Source organism: Pseudochaenichthys georgianus, chromosome 4, assembly GCF_902827115.2.
Source record: "Pseudochaenichthys georgianus chromosome 4, fPseGeo1.2, whole genome shotgun sequence".
In the NCBI taxonomy this organism is placed as follows: Eukaryota; Metazoa; Chordata; class Actinopteri; order Perciformes; family Channichthyidae; genus Pseudochaenichthys; species Pseudochaenichthys georgianus.
The window spans coordinates 18,505,150-18,518,926 of NC_047506.1; the positions used below are offsets into that span (position 1 = coordinate 18,505,150).

The following is a 13,777-nucleotide window of genomic DNA, read 5'->3' on the forward strand; positions in this document are numbered from 1 at the left end:
CGAACCGACAACTAACAAGGGGAGACAGGGCAATATATACATGAGGATAAGTGGGCACAGGTGGAAACAATCAGGGGCGGGCCAGACACTGACGATGGCGGGAAAAGGAACCAGAGCAGGAAGTAAAGGGACCTGGAATGAGACAAGGTTAGTACAAAATAAAACAGGACGTGGAACATAAACTAAACTAACATGACAAAACTTAACATAATTGACGGGACACAACAAGGAGTTGCTGTTCATCTGTGGAAAGGCTCTTTATGTAATGTAAATAACGCTATATTTAGTAGGGGTGTAACGGTTCACAGAAGTCACGGTTCGGTTCATACCTCGGTTTGGGGGTCACGGTTCGGTACGGGTTCGGTACAACAAGGACAAGCAAAAAAAAGTCCCAAATGCATCATTTTTTTTTGCTGTTATTTATTTTTAACAGTAGTGCAAGTTTTGGTATGAAAATAAGGAACTATAACATTTGGAATCATTAACTGTATTACACAGTTAAAAACAAACCACAAACAGTAACACTCAGATGGCCATATTATTTATAATGGCTGATGTCAAACTAAAAGGTTAAATAAGCTGTACAACTAAAAAGAATGTCTTGAAAATATTAAAATAAATAATAAGAAAGTGTTTCAATCACAATCAATAAAAAGGCAATTTATTTTATATTTTGACATCAGGAGATGTTATACAGTTCTGTATAACATCTCCTGATGTCAAAATATAAAATAAATATAATGATAAATATAAAACAAAATAAAATCTGTACCTTTAGGAGCAATGTCTAACATGTGTAATTAACTGTGAGTGTGTGAGGCCATTATGCCTAAATAAAGGTACTCAAGCTTTACTCTATTTTCAAGTTGTTCTTCAAAAATATGAGTTTGTCTACGTCGTTGTCAGTAGTGAGGGCAGATCTGGTGGCGGTAACTATGTCACCTGCCGTCGAGAAAACCCTCTTGCTGGGGACTGAGACTGACCCGGATGTGATTGAGCTACTAAAATATAAAATAAATTTAATTAAATTGCGCAATAGACATAATGATGCACGTAGGTCGGAATAAGAAAAATATATACAAATAAAATAAAATATGAACAGAATGTACGCGTAAAAACTGTGCATTAGAATACATTTTGTATGGTAAAAATATATAAATATTTCGATATGAGAGAGATAATAAGAGAGAGGATTCCAGCAGGTCAGATAAGGATGTTGAAGGCGCTGTTTGAGAAATGACAGGAATTTCTTGAGGCTTGTTTCTGTCCTTGAACTGTGGACTCTCAGACAGCAGATCAAGAACACACTCATACAGTCCCAGTATGTCTGCAGTGGGGTAAGAACCATTGACAGGACAGTTTGATTGGAGGGCCGGCTGAACAAAGACTCCGACACCAGGTGAGGCGACATATGACAGCAGAACTTGGAGGTTTCTGCTATTGTGTTTGTTGGATTGGAAGATAGCACACGTCACTTTTTGATTTAAATATAAAAGATAAATAAGATATGAAACAAAAGAGAAGCGCTCAGAAAACTGGAGATTTAGAGTATCCAGACTAGATCAGCACATGAAACGTCAGTATCCCCTATCCTTTCAACTTTCTCGGTAAAAAGAGCACAGCTTTCTGTTATGGTTGTTGGACTCTATGCTTTGTTAGGATTTATTCTACAGCCCTTCCAAGGATGGATCAAACACAGCAAGTCTAAAGGGCTGGTCCAGATAACCATTAGACTCTACAACAGTTTATTTAATGACGATCCTCTAGATTTACTCTTGCTTCTCATCCTGGTCTAATTAGTAAAGCAAGCACAAGGCATATTTAGGAGAAGATAAAAAAACTAATTTATTCATGACTCACATTTTGAACATCATTATTGAGCAACACCCAACTGCGAAGGCAACAAGCCCTCTGGTTCGGCTGATTGTTACACAGATAATGGTTTAAAAGGGGAAGCTGAGGGTTTATTTTTAAAAATTGCTCTAAACATTTAGATAGAATAGACGGTATACAAACCACAAACGTACAAAAGATAACACCTTCTGAAAGTTAAACAGAGATAAAAAAAAAACCACTATTATTATCTCTTTGAAATGTCAGAACATAGAGAGAGCGACAGGGCAGCGTTTTGAGGAAGCGACCAGAGGCTTCCTGTCTCGACCCTGCAAGCTCGATCTCTCCATTTTTGGGGAGCTACCACATGACCACACTGAGCCCACAAGAGCAGCCTGAGAAAACAGAAGCTGATGAAATAACACAAGATTCCTGCTTCATCCTGTTCTTCTTTAATTTTCTATTCATGCCTTTTAGGATATTTTTCATTTTTTGTGAAAAACATTGCATTTCGCCCTTTATATGAAATACAAACGTTTTTCTTTAAGGAGAGCAGATGCTCAACAAAAGCTTGGGTGTGAATGGTCAACAGAAAATGATTACTTCAACAAAGGAAGAATAAACCCTCCCTGGGTCATTACATGCTGAACACAGCCTGGTGTTTGAACAGCTCTAACTGTAAGTGGTGCTGTGGTAACTAATAAAAACCTGGAGAAAACATTTAAACAAACATTATCTGTATTTGAAGACGATGACGCAACAATAAGTCATCATAGTTAAAGCTTTATATGGTCCTGCTGACGTCAGTCAAGGGGGCCTCCTTGACGATGCTGGTAACGATTAATAATAATAAAAAGTAAACGCCTTCTAGCCTTGGAGCCCCTGAAGAAAGTTTGTTTAGTCCTTTAATTACAGGCAGGCCAACGTAGAAGCTGATACATACACACATACATTGTATTGCTACCATACAGTATTTAATCAGGGATGCAAAACAAGTGAACAGTAAAATGTTACCTTACAAACAATAATTATGAAGTAAAATGGTTGAAAGATTTCAAGTTAAACGCACATTTTATAATCCGATTTTTATTTGCGGATATGAGGACAATGATATTTCGTGTGCATAACTTTGACGAGAAACTATACGTGAGCAGGAATTACCATCAACCCTCCTTATCCTTAGGCTACCACATCCAAAGAGTATAACAGAGCACAAAGAACCAGGAGTTGCTCAGATAATTGGATAAGATAAACACCTTATCTGGAAGCTTTTCATACATTAGTGGCATACGCAAGGAGGGGGTAATACTAGGAATACTATAGGGAGGAGTGAACTGACTAATCCAAACAATTCATTCAATCAATTCATTTACCCTACTCTTTGCTTTATCATTCAGTTACATTTTAAACTCAGGGTCAGCTGAGATGGTTCTAGCATCAAAGACAGGCATCTGCTCACAATGATCAATTTCCATAACAGTGTTCAAAGGAATATGGAAGTGCCCCAAAAAGCAAGATGTTCTGTTCTCCACTGGCTAGTTGAAGCTGTGGCACGTTGATATTAAAACATAATTTGCATCTCCATACTCTCTCATTTATACTTGCTGATCAATAAGCATGAGTCTGTCAAATAAAGAAATCAAATAAATACAAACATAAGTTAATACACCCCTATTGTGTAGGTATTCAAGTCATGAATCGGGTGTGAAGAGTGAAGCCAATGTGGAAGTGCCCTATACTTGCATTTAAAACTCTGTTGTTTGCAAAAAAAAGTCTGATTGTATGTCTCTGAGAAAAGGACCCAACTGCTTTTTGGATTTATTGATTTTGTGTTGATTATGGTCCCATTTACAGTAAAGAAGATACAAGTTTTATAAAATAACGCTATCTAGCTTTTGATGACAGTTAACTATGACATGTTTCCCCGTCTGTGTGCTCTCCTTTGTTTTTGTCTTACAACTTTAACCCTTTCACAGAGGGTTTTTAGGACATGATATTTATATAGAATGATCTTATATTTCATTCATATAAGAATGAATGACATATTCAACCAGCTTTGTAGCAGGTTGTACTTAAGCAATCATACACGAGAGGCGTATGATTGCCTCGGCGCAAGCGCCTCGGTCCTGCCGCAGTACTGTCGTACCAATAATGACGTTCAAGAACGGCCTAAAGTGTATGATTGCGATTCTATAACACAAACTATCATTGTAATCAACAATATCGTAAATATAATTTCATAATGTGGGCTAATTTGCTCCCAAACCTACGCTTTCTGCTTGAGTCAAGACACTGGTACTTGCGTACCATGCTGCGAATGGATCTGGCCCTTCCTACATCCAGGACATGGTTAAACCGTACACCCCAGCGCGTGCACTTCGCTCTGCATCAGCCAAACGACTCGCTGCACCCTCACTGCGAGGGGGACCCAAGTTCCCATCAGCAAAAACACGTGGGTTTGCTATCCTGGCTCCTAAATGGTGGAATGAGCTCCCCATTGACATCAGGACGGCAGAAAGCTTACACACCTTCCGGCGCAGACTGAAAACTCATCTCTTTCGACTCCACTTAGAGCGATAGAATGACTAACAAAGAACTGCTAATAGAGCACTTATATACTAATAAAGGACTGGCTTATCTAAAGCCAGTTGAGTAGCACTTGAACTGATTGGCTCTATGAAACCTGATGTACTTATATGATTCTGTTTTCCTCAAGGTTGTGTCTTCCTGGTCGAATGCACTTATTGTAAGTCGCTTTGGATAAAAGCGTCAGCTAAATGCAATGTAATGTAATGTAATGAGTTAATCTCCGTCAGAAAGTAGTTCCTAGAAAGTAGTTCCCATGGTAACGATAGCCAATCAATCGAACACTCCTGCTTCCTCGCTTACAGTTATTGATATAGCCTAATTATAGTAAATAATATATTATTAACCAATTTATTGAAAACAATTTATTGAAAACAATTCTTGAATTAGGCTATTTAAATATCTGAGTAATCACTGTGTGGGATTAGCAGAACAAATCAAATCAGGCTGTCCATGATGCTGAAACATTTTGGGTTCAGAATGAAGGTGGATGTTCATGCTGCCATTAAAAGTGCAATTCTTGAAACAACTATCCATGAACTCCATGCCAGACTTTTTTGCAGGTGGTGCCATGGTGTTCACGGGTAGGACTACGTTATAGGAAGAGCTTTCCTCCAATGGCCGTTTCATGGCGTGTCCCGGACCGGCAAAAATCGCGTTGCTCCACATCTTTCTTTTGTCTAGAGATGGAGCCCAGTAGCTGCGAAGCGATGACTCGTTTTTATGTCCGCTAACGGACATGATTTCTCTGGCCGATTTCCAACGAGAGACAATGTATAACAGTGTAACGGCTATGGAAACCACACGATGTAGGCTCATGGAAGTAGTTTCGGTAGGCATCACTAAGCCACCAGGGTGGGAGGAGGGGGTCAGGAGCATGGGACTGAACTGACCGCCCAGGGGCAAGGCAGAGGACCAGGAATCGGTCTCGGGCGGACGGCCCGGGGGTAAGGCAGAGTCCAATAAGGGGGATTCGGGCGGACGGCCCGGGGGCAAGGCAGAGGGCCAGGAAGGGGTCTCGGGCGGACGGCCCGGGAGTAAGGCGGAGTCCAAAAAGGGGGACTCGGGCGGACGGCCCGGGGGCAAGACAGAGTCCAAGGTGGAGACCATGGAGGGGCGAAGGCAGCGGCAGGAAGAGTCAGGGGGCCGGGCCCGAGGGCGAGGCCCGCTGCACTCAGGGGGCCGGGCTCGAGGGTGAAGACCAGACAGCTCCGCAGGCCGGGCAGGAAGGCGCTGACGGGACAGCGCATGACCCGGTGTCGGAGCTGGTAGGACAGGCCTCAGCAGGATCCCCCACGGAAGAGGACCAGGACACGGGATTGGCAGGACCCCCGGCAGGCGAGCAGTCGGCGGGGCCTCCAACAGCTCAGGACAAAGGGTTGGCAGGACCCCCGGCAGGAGAGCAGACGGCGGGACCCCCAACGGTACAGGACAAAGGGCCGGCAGGACCCCCGGCAGGAGAGCAGTCGGCGGGGCCTCCAACGGCACAGGACAAAGGGTTGGCAGGACCCCCGGCAGGAGAGTAGTCGGCGGGACCTCCAACGAGACAGGACAAGGAGCTGGCAGGACACCCGGCAGGAGAGTAGACGGAGGGACCCCCAACGGGACAGGACAAAGGGTTGGCAGGACAAAGGGTTGGCAGGACCCCCGACAGGAGAGTAGTCGGCGGGGCCTCCAACGGCACAGGACTAAGAGTTGGCAGGACCCCCGGCAGGAGAGCAGTCGGCGGGACCACCAACGGGACAGGACAAGGAGCTGGCAGGCCCCCCAGCAGGAGAGTAGGTGGCGGGACCTCCAACGAGACAGGTCACAGGGTTGGCAGGACCCCCGGCAGGAGAGCAGTCGGCGGGACCCCCAACGGGACAGGACATGGAGTTGGCAGGACCCCCGGCAGAAGAGCAGTCTGCGGGACCTCCAACGGCACAGGACATGGGGTTGGCAGGACCCCCGGCAGAAGAGTAGTCTGCGGGACCTCCAACAGCACTTCAGTAGGGACTTTAGATGGGACTAGAGAAGGGACTAGGAAAGTGACCTGAGGAGGGACTAGGGAAGGGACTAGAGAAGGGACTACAGAGGGGACTAGAGAAGGGACCAGAGGAGGAACTAGAGAACGAAAATCGAGAGGAGACTCGAGAGGGGAACTAGAGAGGGGACTTGAGGAGGGACTAGAGGAGGGACTAAAGGAGGGAACTGGAGAGGGGACTCCAGAGGGGACTAGAGGAGAGACTAGAGGAGGGAACTTGAGAGGGGACTCGAGAGGCGAACTAGAGAGGGGACTCGAGGAGGGACTAAAGGAGGGAACTCGAGAGGGAACTCGAGAGGGAACTCGAGGGGGAACTGGAGATGGGACTGTGGCAGCTGGGGCCACATCTGGGTCCGTAACCATGGCTGCTGGGGGCTGAACTGGTTCTGGAACCCTGGCTCTTTGGGCTCGTGCTGCCAACCTGGCCTTGCGACTCCTTCCTTTAGGAGCCGTTTGGAGGCTCCGTGGACCTCCAAAGGCCAGACGAGTACCAGCGAATGGCTCCTGGACAGTAGCAAACACTGGGTGAGAAGCAGGGGCTGACGCCAGACGGACCACACCAATGCGTGTGGTGTCAAAACAGGAGTTGGGAGACCTGGGTCTGTCAGGATCGGGAAAACAAATTGTGAGGTAATCCAAAAGCCTGGCAGGTAAGAATTTCACCAAACTTTGATTCCTCAGTGTAAGGTGGACTGCTTCTGCCAGAGCAGCATCTCGCTGCTGAACCCTGACCGCTCCTATCCATTGATCAGAGCAGGTAGCCAAAGAAAACGTAAAATCCAATAATTCCTGCTCAAAAGGATCTGCTGGGCCCATATGTGTGGTCGGGTTGTAATGTTACGGTGTGTGAAGCAGGTAGGACCCAAATGCAGATTAACGTACAAATAATTCCTTTATTTCAAGGCTATGCTGACAAATACAGCAGAGACCACTCACTGAGGACAAGCCAATACACAAGCCAACCCGACAAAAAGAGACAGAAAACCCAGAACTTAAATACACCCAGGACTAATCACATAAACACGAGACAGGTGAGGAGGGAGGAGAAAACACATAGGTACCAGGTGAACACAATTGGGTAATCAGAGAGGGAAACCGACAGAAAGCAAACGGGCAGGAAACGGGGGTGAACACTTTACAAAATAAAATAGGAAACCCAAAGATAGAAAAGGACAAGAAAAATACCAACACAGACAAATCCTAACAGTATTAGGCTTGTGTGTTAGTGGTTCTGGCTGTGTAAGCAGGGTGTTGATTTGTGGTTCATGTTATAGTTGTTGAATGGAGGTATAGTTAAGAGTTGTTTGAGTTTTTACGGGATATATTTGGTGTGTTAAAGAAATGTGTACAGTCCAACAATAGTTCAAGCCACTACAGGGATTTGAACCCTGTCTCATATGAGAGTCCATACCAGTGGTGTTTGCTTTTTGTGGCTGTGTGTATTGATCAAAAAGCAAACCTGCAATACAGTTGTTAATGTGATGTTGTCAATGGCACAACAATGATGCGTGAAGCTGTGTGTTGGGTAATAGTGATGTATGACTAATTAAACAGAGTGATTGGTGTTGTGTGAGAAGTGATATGTGTAGATGTGGGAATGTGGATGAGGGTGGATTATGCAGACGTTTTTGCAGAAAGTGGAACAACCTGTGGAAATGACTGTAAAGTAATGCACAGTAGGGTTGGTTACAAGTGCAAGATGACACAGAATTAGTTGGGGTTTGTTGTGGATGGTGTTGACATTGATATAGGCAATAGTGTGCCTCTCTTTGCGTACGCATACATAAACATATTAATAAGGCATTACATGTTATTATTAGAGCGCTTTTACAGGTGCTCAAAGTGCTGTACAAGTACACATTACAGATATTAGACATGTAAGAGCCATTACTGTGGACATTACCCACATGAGCAAATGCGGGTAAAGTGTCTTGCCCAAGGACACAACATATGTACAGTCACACATTACTCCTAAGTAGTTGCTCTGGCACTGACACCAAGCAACAGTTGTGTGTGGAGTTGGCGGGGATGAAGGCATGTGTATGCCTTTCCCTGCTTCCACTGTCTACAGGCAAAACCAAATGTTATCTATATTGTGAGTACATGGCTCCTATGAAGTTGTTTTGGCACTGACACCAATCAACAGCTATGTGGGACTTGGCATAGATGAAGGCACATTGTAGGCCTGTCCCTGCTTCCACTGTTCACGCACACAAGCAATTTACATTTGTACCATGAGTGGATTGCTGAAAAGTAGTTGTTGTGGCACTGACACCCAACAACAGTCATGTAGGACTTGGCAGGGATCAAGGTGTTGAGGTTCCTGTCCCTGCTTCCACTGTCCAGACACAACCAAATGTACGGAGTGTTGTTTGTCAGTTCCAGAAATGGAACTGGTTAGGACCGCTTTCTTAGTAGACATTGAACTGCTTCATGAGTGCTGAAGTACATTGGCTTGACCGTGGTTTCTCCCAGGTATGGACTTGTATTTGTGAGATATACATGATCGATCAATGTTCCCTTTTCTGTTGTGGGTTCAGATACCAGTTGGGAGTATCCAAGGGTTGTCATGAATGTGGACATTGCAGTGGATTTGAGCAGATCTTGGTTGAAGTCCCCCAACATGACAATGTTGTTTGATGTGGCATTGAGGGCATTGGTCAACTGGGGCATGTTGGTTTTGAACTGTGTCATGGGATAGTTTGGTGTTCGATAAACAACCGCAACAATGAAATTGTCTTCGGTGAAATGACAGGCAATGCATTCAATGTTGAGGTTGGGAAGATCCAGTTTGGTGTAATGTAAATGGTCTCGGCAGTAGATCCCAACGCCGCCACCTTGTTGGTCCTTGTATGCTGCCAAAACCGGGTCCGGTGTGTTGTAGGCCTTACAACGTGGCATACTGTGAAATGTGTAGTTTGGAATGCGTGTAGTGTCAGGTGTGACAGTGTGAGGTAACCATGTCTCTGTGACAGCCACACAGCTATAGGGAAATGGCTAAACAGCAAGTGTTAGATCAGGTAAATGACTGGGCAAGCTCTGAACATTCATAGAGAATATTGAGAATGACAGAGTGTTCTGTGTGGGTGTAGTACTGATGGGTACAAATGCTGGCATGCCTGCAAGGGAGTCTTGAATATTGGGGTTGCAATAGATGGCGCTGTCTTTGAAGTCCTGCAGTGTCAGGCCAAGTAAGCTGCTAACACGGCTCAAAGCCACATATGACTGTCCCGGTGCAAACACGCCTTTAAGCGAAATGACGGCTTGGTCTACAGTTAGTCCTTGCACCTTGTGGACAGTACAAGCCCAGGCCAACTTCAATGGAAACTGTTTGCGCAATTGCCCCTTGCCGCCAAACCTTTCCTCCTCCATGTGTATGGGAGTAGCTGAAATGTGTGCAGGAGATTTAGGGGAACGCGTCCTTCGGTGACTTCCCACCTTGTCAGAGTCAAATTTCACAAAGACAGTGTTGTCAGAGGTTTTGCTGTCATTCATGACAATGTTCATGACTTCGCCGCACACTCCGTTCACCAATCCGTCAGACACATCGATGTTTTTGATCAGCATGACACGTGCTCCATGTCCTATGTCCAAGGACTCGGGTAGAATGGATTGGTAGACATGTTTGAAGTGGCCCTGTTTCAATTGCATGAGTCTGGTTTTTGGATTTTTCTCATAATCCAGTGCCTGCACACACAAGTGGTCTGGACATGTGGCGCCTAACTGGATGATGTTGTATGCGTTGACTTGTGCGTTGGTGGGAAAAATATGCAAGGCCGAGCTGGCGAGTCCGGTTTCACAGTTTTTCAACAGTGCGATGTCACTTGGATGAAGGGCGGTGGTTTTGAGTCTTGTACGCAGTCTGTTCAACATTTCGGCAAAGACAGTGTCTTGTTGGCGTACAATGGTGGTCAACTGTGCGATGGAGAAATTGCCATTCCATAAATCACATAGTGGTGCCTCCAAATACAAGGCCTTGGCTTGAACTGGGCTGAGCTGGAAAAAGTCTCCCACAGCTATGACACAGACGTTTCCAAATGGCGAATGATCCCCGGGTTGCATAATTTGGCGAAGCCTGCCGTGAATGTAGGCCAGCAAGTTATGACTGACCATAGAGATTTCATCTATCACCAGGATCTGCAGGTCGTTTAATTCAGTACGTAAGGTACTGAGTTTGGCCTCGCCTAAGGGCATGTAGGGGAGTTTCACATTCATGCCTATAGACAATGTGCTATGTATTGTGGTGGCTTGGATGGAATGAGCAGCAATGCCAGTTGGGGCAGTCAACAAGACGGTGACCTTGTCCGGTGAACTAGCAACCTGGGACAACAATCTAGTGGCTTCATATTGGATGGCCTTGATGAGGTGTGTTTTCCCTGTGCCAGCACCGCCAGTGATGAAGACATGGAAAGGTGTTGGCTGTTTGCCATTGACTTTGGCATGGCACCAATGTCTGACTTGGTAGAATATGTCTCTCTGTTGGACGTTCAGTGATCTGAGGAGGTTAAGTGCATCAGGGCGACACATGGAGTTAGCATGTGCCTCAAATCTTCCAGACATTGATCGGGACACATTTGGCACCAGGCATCTTCAAGGATGTCTTGGTTTACAATGTCATTTGCTGAATGTGTGATGTCTTGACATTCCTTCTCAAAAGTTTGCCTGTTCACGTCAACAGTGTCTTTAACAGAGTGAGGCTGGCCGTCTAGCAGCCAGTGACCATGGCGATAGAACTCTTCGAATGTGGGACAACCTGGAGGTTTGAGGTCATCAGCTACACGGTAAGGTAGGAACAGCTGCAAAATGTTTGGAAGTACTTTTCCGGCTGCGTGTCATTTGAGAACCGCACATAGCGCACCACGGCAGTGCGTGCCGGTTGCCTTTTCTGGATAAATCCAAGTCCCTGGCCTAGTTGGATTTTCTTCCGAGGGCTCTCGTTGTTAGACAGAACTCTGTATTCTGACAGAAAGGTAGCCAAACACATTTGATGGAAAAGGGGTTCGCTTGGTCTGGCTGCATATCGGTCCACAGGACTGGTCATCCACATGTTGTCGTTAGTGAGCGTCTGTGAATTGGCCATGCGTTTCAGTGTGGCCATAGGCCGGCTGATGCGCGTGGCGTGTTCTCCTGTGGGAATGTACACGGTGGCGCGCGAGCATCCTTTTAAAGGCATCTGGAGCAGTCTGTACACGGCTTCCTGTGCGCACACATCTCGATTATGCAAATACACACGTCCCATCTTGCGCATGGCCTGCTTGGCATCTGTGTTGCCCTCCTGTGTTGCTTCACGGTGAGCGGCGCTGAGAAATAAGCCCATTTCGCGCTCAGCTTTAGCAATGTATGAAATGATGTAGACAATGCAAGCATATGCATTGACAACAAACTGGATGTCCGTGTTAGCATTCCATGCTGAAAGTAAGTGCTTGTTGTAAGGATTCACCCATACGTCTGCGGGTTGGCGCCTAAGGACAACTTGTGTTTTGCCAGCAACGCAGGCAAAAGCAGTTTCCAACAGCTGTTGGGTCATGCCAAGTTTGTCATACAGCTGTGACACAGTAGTGAAAGTCTCCCTGACATCAGTGACTGTGTCTTTGACCTTGGTCATGAGTTTACATGCTGCGTCTTTGGTCATGTGGTTGTTGGTGGTGTCCTGGGGCGAGCACAAGTCGTCAGTATTCCGTCCTCTGGAAACAAAGGAGCTGTCACTTGGCGGCCGTGGGAAATTGAAGCGACATACAGTGCGTTTCTTTCGACAGGACTTGGAATGCTTTTTGCTATGCGTTTGGAGGGTTGATACCTGTTCCTGAAGACTGTCATCACCTTCTGGAAGTGAGCATGAAATGTATTTGTCAACAAACAGTACCACCTCCTCATCACTGTCGCGATCCACTTGTGGGCTGTTGGCAATCCAGAAAATGGCATGAATATGAGGACTCCCTCTCTGCTGGAACTCCACACGATAGAAGAAGTCTACCACCTTTCCTATTGGTTGGCTTGGTGATTGTATGACCTCTTTTAGAAAGGTCCGCCATCTTTTGTCAAACATGCGTGCTGCAGTGACAGGATTGCGACGCAAAAGACCGCATTTGTCACTCCAGTCTAAATCGGCGACATTGTCACATCGTCCTTCTTGACGCATCATGCTGATAAGCAAATTCTCCCACCGCATGTCAGCAGCAGAGAAGGAGCAGAAGAAAGTGGGCAATCCAAGCTGCCTGACCATGGCAAACACATCCTTTTGGGCTCCAGCCCAAAAAGCAGGTGTGCCACGAATGGGCCGCAGGAATCTGTAGCCGTCATTGGTTTGAAGTATTTTTTTCAGAGTGTCAGTGTTGTTTAGCATGGCCCCTGTAATCGTACCTGGTGATGTCCCGAAATGTCCTTTACGTAAAGCGATGGAGATACTTGAAGAGACCATCTGTACTTCAGTCTGTACTGAGCGTAGAAGATGTAATCAACATTATGTGCAAACCGACCGTCGGCATGCATAATGCGACTTTTAAAGTAACTGGCCAAGGTCACCCTGTGGTTCCGGAAATCATGGTAGGTTGGACCACCCTGTGGGAAAAGGACGGGGAAACTTTTGGACTCGTTGGTTTTGTCTGTAAGAAGGGCAACAGGATTGTTACCTTCAGCAGGAGCAATGTTCAGGGTTGTGTCATAACGGTCTAAGATTTCCTGTCCTAGATCCACAGGTTGGAGACATGTGTCCATGAACATGCCATGTGTTTGGCGGTCATGTGATGGTTCCTCGTCAACACATGCCTCTTCTGGCTGTGTGTGTTCGTCAGGAGGCTGTTGGTTGACGTCTTGCTCATAGTGATTTAACCATTCGGTGTTGAAGAGTATGTCAGCGTAATAAGGGTTGTACGCTTGTAACCACAGCAAGGCTTTTTTGATACGCTGGACACTGACGTATTGGTAGCTGTAATTAGCCGTGTATGACATCTTGCGTTTCAGGTAAACTCGCAGTAGTGAGTCATCGTCGTCTGACCTTGGCAAAACGTGTGTGGTCGCCGTTATGTTGGCAGGGACACATGTCACCGGCCCGTGTACACCGTTTTGTCCACCTCTAGGTAATGCCACCCATTTCCGAAATGCAATGTGTGCAGAAATCAGCTGTGTCTCCAGAAGGTTCAGGCAACTTAATTCAGGAGGTATGGCTTTCAAGTGCAAGGTGTTAACGCTGCAGAGTGTCGGCATGGTACCGCGACGTAATTTTCGATGGCAGTCAGTACAGATCCATGACTTGCCCATGGGTGAGGCTTTCTTCCTGCAGGGCACTGAGCAGGCACGGCATTTGTGCAAGAACCGCTCTGTGATACAGTGTGCGGC

At 46.1% G+C, this 13,777-nt stretch overlaps 1 pseudogene; it reads right to left on the reverse strand.

Moving 5' to 3' along the window:
* Window positions 1-8,839: 8,839 nt before the first annotated feature.
* Window positions 8,840-13,390, reverse strand: LOC117445570 (uncharacterized; annotated as a pseudogene).
* Window positions 13,391-13,777: the final 387 nt, after the last annotated feature.